Source organism: Helianthus annuus, chromosome 17, assembly GCF_002127325.2.
Source record: "Helianthus annuus cultivar XRQ/B chromosome 17, HanXRQr2.0-SUNRISE, whole genome shotgun sequence".
In the NCBI taxonomy this organism is placed as follows: domain Eukaryota; kingdom Viridiplantae; phylum Streptophyta; class Magnoliopsida; order Asterales; family Asteraceae; genus Helianthus; species Helianthus annuus.
In genome coordinates this window covers 106,980,108-106,994,512 of record NC_035449.2, presented here as the reverse complement: position 1 = coordinate 106,994,512, position 14,405 = coordinate 106,980,108, and positions in this window count along the sequence as shown.

The following is a 14,405-nucleotide window of genomic DNA, read 5'->3' as shown; positions in this document are numbered from 1 at the left end:
GTTTATCGAAAAGATTGAGAGTCAGGATTTGGAACAGCAAAAGATTGCTAGGATGAACAGTCCGAGTGGTCAACAGGACGTGAAGATGTACTATAAAGGTAGCATTCCAATTCCAGAATCTGAGAGAAGTCCGAAAATCCAAACTGCATTCAGTGTTGGGGATTCATCAGAAAAAGCTGATCAGGGTTCAAATAAGAGTAGCAGCGGATTCTCATCATTTCCAAGTGTCAATCCTAAAGAGTCAAACACGAGCTTTCAGTCTCAAAGCACAAAGGCAGAAAATGGATATGTGATTCAGTGTAACATCGCGCTAAATCTTCCAGAAGGCCAAAGCTTTTCAGAAGACACTGCTAAAGACCATATGGCTCTACTTGGTTCAGTGTTGTTATCTTATGAGGGTCTAGTAGCTGGTCGGATCGGAAATCCCATGCTCACCAAAGAGGATTACGACCAACTAGACGCCGAAGAGATGGAATTAATGGATATCAAATGGTGTCTTGCAAGTGTTCTTCGACGGACAGAAAAGTTCAAAACAATTACCGGGAGAAATGACTTTCTTGATGCGCATGTTTCTACTTTAGGTTTTGATAAATCTAAAGTTACTTGTTTTCGTTGCAGGGAGAAAGGCCATTTCAAACGGGAGTGCAAAAACAGAGAAGCTAGTGGTGCTCAGAATCCGTTTGGTAAAGACGATTACTACAAGAAAGCCATTTATCAGCAAGTTGGTCAATCACAAGACTCACAGACGGCTCATGGTAGGAAGATTGAGGATTCAAAGAGAGCATGTTTAGTAGACTTTAGCTGGGACAAATACATATCTCCTGACAGCAAAGCCTGTATAGTTGATCAAGATGATGAGAGACTACCTGAAGGCTTCAGCTGGGATATGTTCGTTGATGAAAAAGGAGAGTTCAAAGCCTTCATCGCCAAGATTGTCAGAGAGCCAGACATGTTTGCTACCTGGATGAAGTCTATTGGAGTGAATGTGACAAGTGAGGATGAAAAGTCTATTACATCTGGTGAAAATTCAGAAAGTAGTGATGAACTTTCAGAAAATGTTGAGGAAATTTCAGTGAGTTCAGATGAGAATGTTGAAAGTGTTGCTAGTTCTGAAAAAGAAGTTGTATTTGATCAAACTCCATCTGATTCTGGTACATCAGATGCTGATTCTGAAAAGTCTGTACAGTTTGATCAGTCACCTGTTGATAGTAGCAGTGATGATGAGGAAGAGAAACATATTAATGTTGCTAAATCTCATATTTCTCCTGAAAGTTTTCATTTCTATTTTGCAGAACGCTTGGAGAAACTGAAAGAGAAAAGAGCGGCTAAAGAACAACAAAAGAAATCTGAAAATGATGTTCTAAATGTTGAAAGTGTTGCTGAGAAGATTACTGAAGTTGAGAAAGTAAGTGAAGATGAGAAGATGAACGAGGAAGAAAAGGTGATTGAAGTTGTGAAAACAATCGAAGTTGAGAAGATTGTTGAAGTCGTCAAGCCTTGCACATAGTGTTTGGAAGCTTGCAAGGAATGTGCAGCAAAAGATGATATAATAGCTGAGTACGAGAAGAAGAAGGAGCAGTTACTGTTCAATCTCAACTATGTGAAAGAATCTTATGATGTCTTGAACAAAACAGTAACTGGCCACCAAAAGACAAACTCAGAGAGAGAACAAGCACTGACGATGATGAATGCAGTCATGATGTCAAAGCAGAAAGCCATCAACTTCTACATCGAAGAGAGTGCCAAGTGGAAGCAAGAGTTGGAAACCGAGAAGATCGAAAATGAGAGGATTAGACGTTTACTGCAAAGCTATTCTAGTTCTGATTATCTCATTGATCGTATTTACCCAACTGTTGCAGGTATGGAAGCTTTTCAAGATGAGAAGCCGAAGGAAAAGAAAGATTGTGGTAAGAAACCGACTGTTAGCTATAACAAGTGTCCGCCTCCGATTTGGGAAGGGTATTCTCCTAGAAAACCAAACGAGGAGCAACTTGCAAAAGCAGTCAATATAAAGTTAAAAACCGACACAACTGACGTTTTACCAGATAACATTGATGTCATGTTTACCTCGTCCGATACCGATCATGAGTCTGAGTTAATTAAAAAGGTGGTCGATCAGGTGTTGGATACTGATGAGGAGTCCGAGTCAAAATCTGAGTCAGGAGGGTCAAATTCGTCAGTCAACAGTCAAAATTCATCGGTTAAACGGTCTTACAGTATAGAATTTTTGTTATCAAAAGCAAATTTGGATGATGAAACATTTGAAGTTGCATACACTTTAAATGATTCGGACAAATTATACTATGACAAAGAATTTCCAATAAGAAGTGTTCGTTTTGACATGATCAAAAAGGTTTTCAAAATGACAGAAATCAATATTTCTGAAATAAAAGATTTAAATCTTACTGAAAAACCTAAAAAGTACACTTCAAGAGTTCAACAACGTCTAAACAAGAAAAAGGGTTACAATTCTGGTCCTGGTTTTCAAAAGAAACCAAACCAAAATCGTAGCTACAAAAAGAAAGGTTTGGGATTTATTCCACCAGAAAACTATAAAAATGATAAAAATTCTAAAACAAAAACAGAATTTGTGTCAGGTGGAAGCTCGGAAGATGAACAGAAGAAACCATTCTGGAGACAGTCAAATCAAGAGTTTTTTTTGGGTAAAGGGTTACCCCGATGAATTTATATAAATGAACCAAAACCGAACAAGGGTGTGTCAAAGCAACACACCAACTAGACTTGACATACCAAGCCTAGGAAAACAAAGACAACATCCAAAAACTAAAAAGACAGCCAACAAACGACACTTACTTAAACAACCCAAAACCACAAACAAAAAAAAAACAGAACTACGCCCCTAGCCTGGATCCGTAGCTATATCTTCGATCTTCCATATCTTGAAAATTCTCTCCTTCGATGAAGCCGCTCGAAATCTGAATCCCATGAGCCGGGCCCGAACCGTATTCTTAATCACCTCTGCCACTTGATCTGGCGTTCTCTTGCTATTCTTGAAAAGCCTGTTGTTTCTCTCTTGCCATATGTAATAAGAAGAAGCAGCAATCAATAACTTGCACACAATATGATCCGCATTCTTGGATTTAGCATGTTGTTCCACCCAAGATAAAACCGAATACCACGTATCATCAACATTGCCCAAGTTAACCAATTTCTTCACCTCATTCCAGATTTGAGCCGCAAAAGCACATCTGAAAAATAAATGATCCCTACTATCACGATCAAAATTACACAACGGACAACACATCAGGTTCCAGTTGGTGTGACTACCCGCTTCCCATACTGCCAATCTATCCTTCGTTTTTAGTTTGTTTCTGAATGCCAACCATAAATGAAACGAGTGTCTCGGGATGCATTGAGAATACCAAACCATATCAGCCCATAACACCTGGTTATCACGTTTCCGAATGGTGTCCCAAACTACAGCCGACCGGAACTCACATGTCTTCCCCTCTAAGTTTTTCCATATTAAGCTATCCACAGCATTAGGAACCAGTATGGGAGCCGCTAATGTAATTAACACTGGAAAAAGATCTAACCATGCCTGCGGCCATCTCCAATTACCATTCTGATCAATCATATCCGCAACCGAAGACCGTAAGGAAAACCCAGCATTTGCAATGGTTCTTGGCGTGATAAACGAGCTAAGGGGACTTAGCGAACACCACCTATCACTCCAAACATTAGTTTGTGCACCACTTTTTATAGATGACCATATGTGAGGCCGAATGATGTTACGAATGGACAAAATTTTCCGCCACCCCCAACTCATACTCCCTCTACACGGGACATCCCAAAAATTTCGACCTTTGAGCTTGTAATCATGAATCCATCGCACCCAAATGGAATCCCGCTTGGTTAGAATACTCCATATGTGGTTTGCTATAAGAGATTTGTTGACATCAGAAATGCTTCGAATACCCAATCCTCCTTCCTTTTTCGGCAAACACACATATTTCCACGCAACTTTAGCTCGAATCCTACCGTCTGAACCTGCATTCCACAAGAACCTCCGAATCCTCTTTTCTAGCTCACTAATAGCCCGAGCCGGAATAATGAAAACCGAAGCCCAATAGATGTGCATAGAAGACAAGACCGAATTAATAAGCTGCAAACGACCAGCAAACGACAACGCTTTAGTAGCCCAATTAACTATCTTTTTCTCCATACGCTCAACCAGAATCCTGCAATCTTTGTAAAGAAGGAAGAAAGGAACTGAAATGTTTTATCAAAGAGAGACTCGAACCTGTTACAAGTGCAATGAAGCTGGTCACATTGCATGGAACTGTTCGACAAATGCAAAAACAAAACAGGGAGTTTCTCAGAAACTAAAAGAAAAAGTTGTTGTTGTTGAACCACAAACAGAAAAATTTAAGGTTTTTGAAAATTCAACGTATGAGGTTGGTGAATGTTCTAAAAAGAATTTTTATAAAAAGAAAGAAAAGGACAACCAAATGTGGGTTGTTAAGAAGGTTGATGTGTATGTCGGTGATGAACCTGGTTCCACAAAGCCAGAAGAGCCACAGGTTGAGGAGAAAATTTTAGTGAATGATGAAGAGTTTCCATCACTGAAGTTTGAGGAAGTTAAAAAGAAAGTTGGAAAAGCTGAGATTTCAAATCAGTTTTACAATGAGAAAAAAGATTTTGATGTCGAGAAAACATTCAACGGGAATGTTAAAAAGATTTTCGGGAAAATGTTAAGTGGGAAAGCGAAGGGGGTTAAAGACTTTTACGCAACTAAAAAGGCAACATACAACCCCACTGCGCAAGAGTTGAAATCCATCAAGTCTGAAAAGCTTATATCGTGGATCAGGAATCGGCATCATTCTAATGTTTGAAAAGCTTGTTTGAAAGATGTTGAATAGTGTTTGAATTTTACAGGTTGATGGACTACGCCGGAGCTTCCAGGTTGGTAATTGAGAAGCAGGAATCGGCATCTTTCTGACTAATCTTACAAGCGGTAAAGAGGTTTCTGTAGATGTCTCATTCCTATAGGAAAACCTACAAGTAATATTCTTTGGTTTTACTTACAAGTGGTAGTTGTTGGTCATACTTTGAAGAGATTATGTTTACAAGTGATGCAGAGGTTTCTGAACTGCAACTGGTAAATCAGGGACATTAAGTTGTACTTGATTTACTATTCATATGAGATTGATAAACAAGATGATGAACCATATCCCCATTGCTTCACAAATGATAAACTTAAAAGTGTTAAAACTCATTTTCTGGAAAAATCATTTTGATTAAAACAAACTTAAGTGTTTTGAAATCTAAATGAGAAAATGGTTTGTTGAAAGGGGGAGTTCAGATTGTTTATGCCTAGTGAATGGAGATTTGATGTGATTCGATGTCAGTTGTCAAATTTCTGTACTGTTTGGTTTGGTTTCTATGTTTTCAAGTGGGTCAATAGTCTAGTAGTTTTCAAATTTCCTTTGAAATGTGTTTGCATTTTAGGGGGAGTAGAAAATTTCAGAAAATCCAAAAACATTAGAAAATTTGAAAAAACATGATAAAATTCAAAAAGAGTTTCGTTGAGAAAAGAGGAAATGATAGTACGTCAGTAGGCTGTCACAACATGCTAAAGAATTGGAAAGATAATATGTGATAAATAGTTTTACTGTGGATATGTCAGTAGGTTTTTACACATTTTGTAAATTGTGACGAGATATAAATCTAAAAGTTCAAACTTGCTTGTTCTGTGGGTTAACACAAACTTGGATATATAGGTAACCCCTGAAATCTTGTTTGAAAGGTCCCTTATTCTGAGATACTAGGTCTTTATGCTCAGTGATATCTAGGGTATTATCCCGGGACTTCTGCTGTATGGAAGTACTAACCTAGTCCCCGGATAATGCTTTCTGCAAAAAGCTTGAAACATAGCTTCACCCTCAGCATGCTGATGAAACAATAAAATTGATAGTCGCTGCTGTTGAAATTAAAAGATCCTCTAAAGGGGACACACCAAAAGTCGAAGCCGTCATCTCTCTGCGTATACGGAAGTATCGACCTGAGCTCTCACGGCCCTCGCATCTAACCCCTATACAGATATCAGCTGTGGTATACTCACCTGTAAGACTGAATATTGGGATCTGGATACGGGAGTATATTCAAGTAGTGGGACACACGGATAAGTTTAAGTTCTTAAAACATAAATATCGTATCTCGAATCAGTTGAACTTTGTGTGAAAATTTCAGTGGACCGATATACTGACAATCTAGGTAAATTGTTTAGAACTGAAAATGAAATCAGCGTAACGGTGTTAGTGACATATCTCATAAACTGATATGATCCTCTTACACAAACTCACAAAAATAATGTTTGTAAATATTTCTTTACTGCATTTTATTTCTCTTATGTCAAAAATCCAAAAAGATTTTAGTGTGTTTTAGCATAAACTTTTGAAAAATTCAAAAAGATTTTCGACAACTGGTGTTGGAGAGCTAATTTTCAAAATTCCGAGTGCTAAACATGATGAACATATGGTTTGGGAGAGTGTGTTGTTTTGAAAATAAAATGATATATCTTCAAATGGTTCATCAAAGATTAACATTGTAAAATCATTCTTTGATTGTATAATTTCTGCAAGTGATTTATTAGATGGTGAGATTGTTTTTACATATTATCATCAGAGAATTTATTTTTGGGTAGAGAATGTGCAGGATATCTGAAGATAGAGTGCCAGGTTCCGATACCTGAAGACTTGGTGATTTCAACATGCCAGACAGCGATCCCAGCATATCGAAAGGGGGAGTCTGAAGACATCCAAGTAGAGATTGTTCGTGGAGAGTCTGTTGTGATGATGAAAAGAGAAGAGAAAGATTGGAGGATGCTTACACTGTGAGATTCTTCAGAGAGCGTTCAGACTGATAAAGACTGAAGACGTTGAAGACTCGACACTTAAGACTCGTCAACATCTGAGGGGGAGTCTGTTGGTGCATTCATCTGTCGTCTTCGTCTTATGTCGAGTCTCGGTTTCGGTGCGGATCTGAACAAGCGTGACATCATATATGTGACATCACGAGTGACATCACATATATGATGTCACTAGTTATCATTACTACAACATGCTCATCAATTCAACATGCACGTGAAAGTCAAGATGAATGAAGACAAAAGATATTTTGGTCTAATAAGACATGTCCATTTGATGGTCCAATTAGAAATGAAGACATGACCGTTTGAATCATATGTAAGGTGACCGTTTGTAATTGTTATCCGTTTGAAAGGGTGTGGCCGTTTGAGGCCTTTCATTTGAAAGTGTTAACCGTTTGAGCATGTTCAAACGGTTGGGTCTTCTAGTATAAATAGGGTTCAAACTGTCATCATTTGTAACGGACAGGTCAAGTGATACCGAGGTGCTGCCGGTATTTCCTCTCATTGTAAACACTGTTATTTGAATGTAAAAGAGGATTAAAGTGTAATTCCAGATGTTTTTCACATTCGTTTCTTAGTTTCCGCCTCTGAAACGAACTAGAGCTCTTCCGAACGACTCATTCAGGTCGAAATCGATCCTACAAGTTTAAAGAAATGTTTAGTGAAATTTAGTCATGAATCTTGTAAGTGTTTTCTTTTATAAACCATATGAAAATGCGATAAGAAATCAGACTATATAAAAGAAAGGTGTATGGTTAATAAAATAACCAAGTAAAATGAGTTTGTATAAAACAAACTGTTTTGTAAAACAATGTCTTGTGAAAAATATGTTATTTGTGTAAAATGTTATATATCTAAATTGAAATGATTTAAATAACGCTACGATATGTAATATCATACAAGCACTTATATATAGGAAGTACCAGTGGCGTATCCACCATGCTTGTATTATATTTACCTAAACAAACCATCAATGTAAAATGTTTATGTTTAAATCAATTGTCAAAATGTTTATGCCATAATGTAAATCATGTAATGTATAACCATTGTCAAAATGTTCATGTGTGAAATGTAAATCATGTAACGTGTATCCAAAATATCATGTATGGCATGTGAAATATATCAACAAAACCATAGGTAACAATGCACAAAGACAAGGTATTGAAGTAAAACTTTGTTTAAATCAAAGTTATGTTTTGTGGTATTGCATGTTATACTGATACAAACATCTATGCGGTAATGTGAAAATGCATACATTCAAGCCTTGTGACTGTGAAGATAAACCCTTAAACGAATTAAAGGTTTATCTGAGTTATGTTTATCGAATTCGGTCATTCCATCCATCCAAACATACCTAGGAGAAAAACGACCCCCTTTCTACCTTGACGGCTACAAGGGTTTTTCTGGGTTGACGGCTACAAGGGTTTTTCAGGTTTCTTTTCTGCGAACTAAGGTTGAAGGCTACTAGGGTTCTACAATCTGAATAGCATCTTAATCTGATTGACGGCAGGTTGGGATTATCAAGAGGGTTGTCTGATAGCCGTATGGATGATTTCAAAAAACCAGGGGGTCTTCCTCAAGATCTTCGCTCAAAACCTGATCTCTCATTTGAGATTTTTGTGAACCGGGTCATAGATGTTGAGGGGAACACTTTCTTACCTCGAAGGGGAACAGGTCCGATGGCTCAAAAGGATCCCACTAAAGTCAATGTTATTGATGAATTGTCGAAGTTCTCTGTTCCAGTCGATGCTAAAAAAGTATGGCCAGCAACTAGGGTTTCTGATTGCCAAGGGGCTGATCAGTCTAGCATGGGATACTCGCCAATTTCAGGGTCCAATGGTGCAACACCTTCGGCTGGTCATGGGAACACAAGTTTTTCTGGGGCGGCGGAACCTTTATCATTCGCTAAAGTTGTAAACAACCCTAAGGAGAATGTGAAGGTGAATTTTAGGGTGATGGAATCTATCGAGGTTGTTGATGGTGCAGATGTTGTTATTACGTTGTCTTCGGTTAAACAGGTCACAGACAGGTATTCTAACACTCTGTATGGATATTTTCTGGGTAAACGTCTAGCATTTCCAGTGGTGGATTATTTTGCTAAGAACAATTGGGTTAAATACGGGCTGTCTAGACTTATGATGAATGCGAACAGGTTCTTTTTCTTTAAATTCAAAACAAAGGAAGGGATGGATAAAATGTTAGAGGAAGAGCCTTGGATGATAAGAAGTGTTCCTATTATTTTGAAGGAGTGGTCGGCATCTGTCAAGTTGGAAAAAAAGGATCTAAAAGCTATTCCAGTTTGGGTCAAGATGCATGATGTGCCGTTAGTGGCATTTACTGAGGATGGGCTTAGTTTTCTTGCATCTAAGATTGGGGTGCCTAAGATGTTGGATTCGTATACTGCCTCAATGTGTGCGGAGTCTTGGGGAAGAAGCAGGTATGCTAGAGCTCTTATTGAAGTTCAGGCAGGGGTTGATTTAAAGAAGAGTGTTACTGTTGCAATCCCATCTTTAGATGGTAATGGTCATTCAATGGTGGAGGTTAAAATTGAGTATGATTGGGAGCCTTTAAGGTGTTCATCTTGTTGTGTTTTCGGTCATGAAGACAGCTCGTGTCCTAAGAACCCTCAGTTAACTTCGATTGGGGATGCTGAGAAGAAGAATAATGATGACTTTCAGGTCGTGGGTGCCAAAAAGAAGAAAGCTAATAATCAAGGGCTTCATATGAAAAATCAGAAGCCTAAGTTAGTCTATAGACCAGTTGTCAATCCTAAACCGAAATCGTCTGTCAGGAATCCGATGATTAATCAGGTATCAACGTTGAACCCATTTGATATCCTTAACGAAGATGACGGTAATCAAGGAGGTACCACAGTGGGTCGAGTGGAGAAGAAGGAGAAACAGTCGAGTGACAGGCAAGAATCGGATGAGGAGGAGGTCGTTGAAGTCTACAATGAAACTAGTGAATTTATGACTTCGGGTACTAATTCTTTTTCTTCGAAAGCAGGGGCAAGCACCTCTTCCACTAAATTCTCAAATGGATAGGCTGTTTTCTGTTCGTTTGAAGGGGTTGCTGGTTTGTGGCAGCTTTATCTTTGATGATGGCAGTTGAGGATTATGTTTTGTTTTGATTTGTTTTGTCTACTAGAAATCTTTTCATGATGTATAGTAGGCTAGGTTATGGGGAGTCATAGGTCTTTTGATTTGTTTGTCATACGTATATGGGGCATGTCCTGTATATGAACTAGTGTGGAATACATCCTCACTACTTGTACTTATTTGCGGTTGCATTTTAATAGAATCACCGGGGTAACTCTTTACCCAAAAAAAAAACTTTCAGTTGTCTAGACGCATATGCTATAACTTTGCCTCGTTGCATGAGAACACAACCAAGGCCTAAGTTGGATGCATCGCAATAGACAACGAAATCATCGTTTCCCTCGGGCAAAGATAGAACAGGAGCATCACAAAGCTTCCGTTTCAGCGTTTGGAATGCTTCTTCTTGTTTGGGTCCCCACTAAAAAGATCGAATCTCTGTCGGTGTCGTTGGTGTGCTCCAATCCTTAATTACTGCAATTTTGCAAGGATCCACATGAATACCCTGCTTGTTGACTATATGTCCCACAAACTGAACTTCTTTAAGCCAAAATTCATGCTTGGAGAATTTAGCAAAAAGTTGTTCCTTCTTCAGGAGTTCCAGAGTCAAACGAAGGTGTTGCTCGTGATCGGCTCGAGACTTTGAATAGATGAGAATATCGTCGATGAACACAATGATGAACTTGTCTAAATAAGGTTTACAGACCCTATTCAATAAGTCCATGAATAAAGCTGGAGCATTTGTCAAACCAAAAGGCATGACAGTAAACTCATAGTGTCCATATCTCATGCGGAAAGCAGTTTTGGGAATATCTTCTTCAAGTACACGAAGCTGATGATACCCAGAACGCAGGTCGATCTTGGAAAAACAGGTAGCACCTTGAAGCTGATCAAAGAGATCATTGATTCGGGGTAGGGGATATCGATTCTTGATGGTAAGCTTGTTAAGCTCACGATAATCGATACACATTCGAAAAGATCCATCTTTCTTTTTCACGAAGAGGACATGAGCTCCCCAAGGTGAATAACTCGGTCGGATGAATCCTTTATCAAATAACTCTTGAAGGTGTTTCGATAATTCTTGCATCTCAGACGGTGCAAGACGATAAAGTGCTTTAGCAATCGGGTTAGCATTGGGTACAAGGTCAATATGAAAATCGACTTGACGAACTGGAGGCAAACCAGGCAGTTCATCAGGAAACACCTCTGGATAATCCCGAACAATCGGAATATCCTAAATATTCTTGCTCTTGCCTTTCTCCTCAGTGACATGTGCCAGGAAGGCAACATATGCTTTTCGTAGATAGCTTTGAGCTTTCATACATGACATGAGTTTTAATCCACCAGATGGTTTCTCGCCATGAATCTCTAGGACATCACCAGACGAAAGAAGAATACGAATGATCTTGTCGAAACAAACCACCTCAGCATGATGTTTGGTTAACCAATCCATTCCTATGATGATGTCAAAACTCCCAAGTTGCATTGGTGTGAGGTCAATAGGGAAAAGATGGTTATCGAGGTTCAATTGACAACCATGAATAACAGAATCGAGTACGAGTGGTTTACCAGTAGCAACTTCGACAGATAAGGGCTTCCTCAGTTTAGTTCTAGGTATCGCAAGTAAAGGCTCAAAGGATAACGAAACAAAACTCCTATCGGCACCAGAATCGAAAAGAACAGATTCAAGTTGATTGTTAACAAGGAACGTACCGTTAACAACCTCGTTGTCCGCCCTCGCTTCATTCGCGTTTAGATTGAATGCCCGTCCACGAGCAGGATTCACATTCGCGTTCGCGTTGACATTCGGATTTGCATTCGCATTTACCAATCTCGGGCAATTGTTGTGGAAATGACCCATTTCTCCGCAATTAAAACACGAACCAGGTGGGAATCTCGCAGCATTCCCCTGAACTTGTGCTGGAACCTGAGCAGCCTGATTTTGACCAAAACGACAAATGTTGGCCAAATGCCCAAGTCTACCACACGTAGCACACTGTTTACAGGCCTGTTGGGCAACATGGTGACCATTACATCGAGCACAGTGAGGTGCGGTACCATAATATGCTTTCTTTGCAGGAGGTTGAGTCAGTGGGTTCTGAGGGTTCTGAGTAGTAACTGCAAAGTTTTGGGAAGCCTTGCGCTTCCTTGACTTCTTCGAAGACTCACCCTACTTCTTACCCTTACCCTTTTCCTGTGCAGAATCGGCCGACTTCTTCTTATCACCCTTGCGGGTAAGTTTATCCTTCCTGTCTTGAGACTCAGTCAGGGCAGCGGACAATTCAATCGCTTGACGGACAGTAGTAGGATTACTGCCAGTCACTATGTCTTGCACGGAATCGGGTAACCCATCGATATACCTCTCGATTGCTTTCTCCAGTGGGGTAACCATAGTGGGACACAACAAACTGAGCTCCTCAAATCGATCCGTATAAGCACGGTGTTCTCCCCCGTCTTGTTTCAGATCGTCAAATTCCCGTTCTAAAGCTCGAATCTCGTGACGGGGACAGAACTCTCTCATCATGAGAGCTCGGAGCTCTTCCCAAGTTTGTGCTAATGCCACTTCGGCACCCCTATCACGCATCACTCTGTTCCACCATGTAAGAGCTCCCTTCTCAAACACGCTTGATGCAAACTCAACCTTACGTGAATTCGTACACTGCACATGTCTAAATGTGCTCTCGATACTCTCGAACCACTGCAGGAGCGCGGTTGCTCCTTGCAACCCAGAAAACTTTAACGGCTTAGCAGAAATAAAATTCTTGAAATTACACTGAGCATTATTGTTGTTATTATTGTTGTTGTTGTTGTATAACTCATGGATTTGGGTCACAATGCCTAGAAGCACAGCAGCCATTTGCTGAGAGACAAGGGCTGCGACTTCTTCAGCAGTAAAAGTTCGAGCATCGGGGTCGAGGAGGCATTGTCTAACAAGGAAACATGAGAAATGAGTGAGGTCGACATTTGGAAAAACAAAGGAGGTATTGAAAACATCAACAAAACACAAGGAAGGCGATCATTCGTTTGTTACCTCGAACAAACAAATGACACGTAGTGACTAATCAAAGTAAATGGGTCACAATAATGTGTCACTGAAGACATGCTCGCCTATAAGTGAACACTCACCCCAAGAGTTCCCAGGTAAGAGTGACTAGTCTGATACTGCGGATTTGTACGAACACTCTAGCCCTAGACAGAAAACTCAGGGTACAGGCATTCACTCTTCCAGTTTGCACGTGTTCACATTATTTAGACCCAAACTTTGACGAGATTTTGAAAACTAACAGAGGGTTTTTTTTTGGGTAAAGGGTTACCCCGGTGATTCTATTGAAATAAACCGCAAATAAGTACAAGTAGTGAGGATGAGTTCCACACTAGTTCATATACAGGACATGCCCCGTATATGCAAACCAAAGCAACAAATGTATCAATGACACCACATAACCTAGCCTACTTTACATCATGAAAATAAAGCTGACAAAACAATAGACACCAAAACAAAAAACCGTCAACCTCTATCATTAAAGACGACACAGTCACACGCCATCCGCCCCTTCACACGAAATAAAAAACGACTATCCATTGTAGAGCTTTGTGGAAGATGTGCTTGCCCCGGCTCTTGAAGATGAGGAACGTGTACCCGAAGTCATAAAATCATTAGTTTCATTATAAACTTCAACAACCTCCTCCTCATCCGAATCCTGCTTGTCACTAGTCTGTGTAGCCTTCTTCTCCACACGACCCACAGTGATACCTCCCTGATCTCCATTATCGTCCTTAAGGACATCAAAAGGGTTAGACGTTGAAACCTGGTTCGAACTCTTCAAGGACTGTTTTGGTTTAGGTTTGATAATTGGTCTATAAACTAACTTGGGTTTCTGTTTTTTCATGTGGAGGCCTTTGTTGTTAGCTTTCTTCTTTTTGGAACCCACAACCTGAAAATCATCACTCATCTTTCCAGATTCCCCATTCGACCCAACCTGAGGGTTCTTTGGGCACGAGCTATCATCATGACCAAACACACAACAAGAAGAACACCTTAAAGGCTCCCAATCATATTCAATTTTAACCTCCACCTTAGAATAACCATTACCATCTAACGATGGAATTGCAACAGTAATACTCCTTTTTAAATCAGCCCCCGCCTGAACTTCAATAAGTGCCCTAGCATAACTGCTTCTACCCCAAGACTTAGCACACATCGTGGCAGTATACGAATCCAACATCTTGAGCACCCCTATCTTATAGGCAACCAAGCTAATACCATCCTCAGTATATGCCGCTAACGGCACATCCTACATCTTTACCCAAACTGGAATAGCTTTAATATCCTCTTTCTCTAATTTGAAAGAGGCCGACCACTCCTTCAAAATTATCGGAACATTTCTTATCATCCATGGCCCATCCTCTAACATTTT